The sequence below is a fragment of the Euprymna scolopes genome, chromosome 30, assembly GCF_053919585.1.
Source record: "Euprymna scolopes isolate OS-2025 chromosome 30, ASM5391958v1, whole genome shotgun sequence".
Taxonomy (NCBI): Eukaryota; Metazoa; Mollusca; class Cephalopoda; order Sepiida; family Sepiolidae; genus Euprymna; species Euprymna scolopes.
In genome coordinates this window covers 942,763-945,795 of record NC_136511.1, presented here as the reverse complement: position 1 = coordinate 945,795, position 3,033 = coordinate 942,763, and the positions used below count along the sequence as shown (strand labels likewise).

Here is a 3,033-nt window from a genome sequence, read left to right as displayed (position 1 = left end):
TTTTCAAATGTGAAGAGAGAGGGGGGAAGGGGGACCAGCTCCCGATGGATGGGAAATGGGAGCTGGATTGTGATAATTGGTATGAAGGGTTGCCCCTACTTTGACCAAGGTCTTATATGTGGGGTTGGTATTTATTTGCTCCCCTACCGAGCAAATTAGGCACAAGGCCGATTTTTTATGTGAGGAGTGAAGGAGAAATGAGAACCAACTCCCCGGGGAGTAGGGGAGCTGGATAGTTACAATTGGTATGAAGGGTTTCCCCTACATTGACCAAGGTCTTATATGTGGGGTTTCCGCGATATATGGTCTTTGCTTGCAGTATCTGCCGGAACAGATTCTACACTTTGATCTTGGCCAAAAGGCCAAGAAAAGTGTTTTTATTTGCTCCATCACCGAGCAAATTAGGCCCCAGGCCGATTTTATGTGAGGAATGAAGGGGAAATGGGGACCAACTCCCCGGAGAGTAGGGGAGCTGGATAGTGACAATTGGTATGAAGGGTTGCCCCTACATTTACCAAGGTCTTATCTGTGGGGTTGCCCCCACATATTGCTTTACTTGCAGTATCTGCCGCAACAGATACTACACTTTGATCTTGACCAAGAAAATCTTAAAAGGCTAAGAACAGCATCTATTAACAACAGACCTTTGATCTTAACCAAAAAGGCCAAGCACATAAGTTTTACGGACAGACCCACAGGCCGACCAACCGACCGACTCGCGCGCGACTAAAAAAGCCAGTAAAGAAAGTGGCCGTACAAAAAATAAAGGTAAATTCCTGGTTTAGCGGCGTAAATTATTTAACAGACAAAAAAACTATTTATTTTTATATAAAACATTATTAGACCTAAAGTCTGTAAAAAAACAAAAAAAATCATTTTTATGTTTTTTTTATTATTATTTATTATCATACTAAACGTCCACGCCTTACGCGTTTAAAATTTGGCATTTTTCAGGTTTGGCAGATTGGCCTTTTTAAGGCAAAATTTGCCCTTTTTACGCTCTTTCATTACAAAAAAAAATATGACGGCCAAAAACATAGTTCATGAAAGAACTTAAAAAGCACATCTGCCAAAACTTAGAAACGCCAAATTTTAAAAAGCAATATAGCGGCCTCGGATAATAAATATAAATGATAAAAAAATAATAAAAATGAATTTTTTTCTGTCTTTATTTCAGCCTTTGGTTCTAACAATGTGTTTTATATAAAAATAAATAGTTTTCATATATATATATATATATATATATATATATATATATATATATATATATATATTGTCTGGCAAATAATTTACGCTGCTAAACTACACATTTACCAAAATAAAAAATAAACGCACGCATTAATGTTTATAGACGTAATTTTTTGAGGTTCACAAAATCGTGAGATTTCTTAGGACAGTGATCCCTTCTGCCGAAATTTCTGGTGGAGAGAGTAGCAGATACTTCTTTTGGGGGGCGATTACATTCACATGTTTTTATCCGTTCTTTTATTTTTTTAATTGTTGTAGGGGTATTCATGTTACCCATGATGAAAATGATTAGTATAGCAGACGTGTTTCAAACGGAACTTCATGTCAACCCAGGCAACGCCGGGTACCCATGCTAACATATATATATATATATATATATATATATATATATATATATATATATATATATATATATATATATATAAAGCTGAACGTCTTTGTGTGTGTGTCTGGTCACGAATAGGCTCCTATATGGTTGACTATTACAAAAAACTGATCACATATAATGATAGATGTATCGAGACACAGGAATGGGTATGTTTGATCTGGCAAAATGATGATTCATTAAAATTGTGGGTTCTGCGTACGCGCCTTGTCCACAAAGTATGGAATTAAAAATTGAAAAATTGAAAAAATAACGTTTACAAGTGTTTTTGATATAGCTGTGCATAAGAATACTTTGATAAGTATGTTTTAACTTTAATAGGGATGGTATAATAAAATTGTGGGGTCTGCGTTCGCGCCTGGCGTCCATAGAATGAAAATAGGCACACACTTTAATAAAGACTTTTTATATCTATCTGCGTAAGTATACTTTGATAATTATGTTTCAGTTTGAAGAAATATGCTATAATAAAATTATGTGGTGTTCGTTCGCGGCTGACCTCCATAGAATGGAAATATGTCACAAAGTTTAACAAGTTTTTTTTAATATAGATCTACAGAATATTGTGATAAGTGTTTCAGTGTGAACAGGTATGGTATAATAAATTATGGGTTTTATCTATTTTATTTTTACTTTCATCATATTTTACTTTGGTTTCGATACCCCCAAATTCGAAGCTATCTCTTTACAACCTTTCCTTTTCATAACCTATCATACTTTCATAAATCAGAGTACATTTTGTGTAGGCTGTTTTTGAACCCAGTCAACGACGGGTACTTTTGCTAGTATTTTTATATATATATATATATATATATATATATATATATACATATATGTATATATATATATATATATATATATATATATATATATATATATATATATATATATATATATATAAGTATATATGGTAAGCATTCGTCGATGTATTACACGGATGCGCATGAAGGTTTTCTTTTCGTAAAAAATAAAACAAACAGAAAAATATTCTTGTTCCTCTCTCCTTTATCGAGCGGATTGTAATAGTATCCATGCTAGAAAAGATGGCATATTCAGTTCTCTCTCTAGCCAGCGTTTGCAATAATATGATTATTTCATAATTTTCCTGACCGAGACAATAAAGTAAGTCGTCTCTTGAACTTGTGGTCAGCATTTACGGATGTTCGAACTATGGGCGTGGCTTTCGTTCTTGCCTCTCTCCGAAAAGAAAAGAGGTATTTTGGTGGTTACTATCTTGAGAATTATTGAAGACCTCGTGAGCTTATCATACAGATCTTAATATGCTTCAGGTTCAGAGTTTACTGGCTTCTCAACTCAACTCTGTTGCAACTCAACTGTAAAATTCTCGAAACTCCCCACAACTCACTAAATTCGGGCCTATTTTATATCTAGCGTGGTGG

General features: G+C 34.3%; 1 pseudogene; it reads right to left on the bottom strand.

Annotated features, from left to right (window-relative positions):
- Positions 1-231: 231 nt before the first annotated feature.
- Positions 232-375, bottom strand: LOC145255049 (U2 spliceosomal RNA; annotated as a pseudogene).
- Positions 376-3,033: the final 2,658 nt, after the last annotated feature.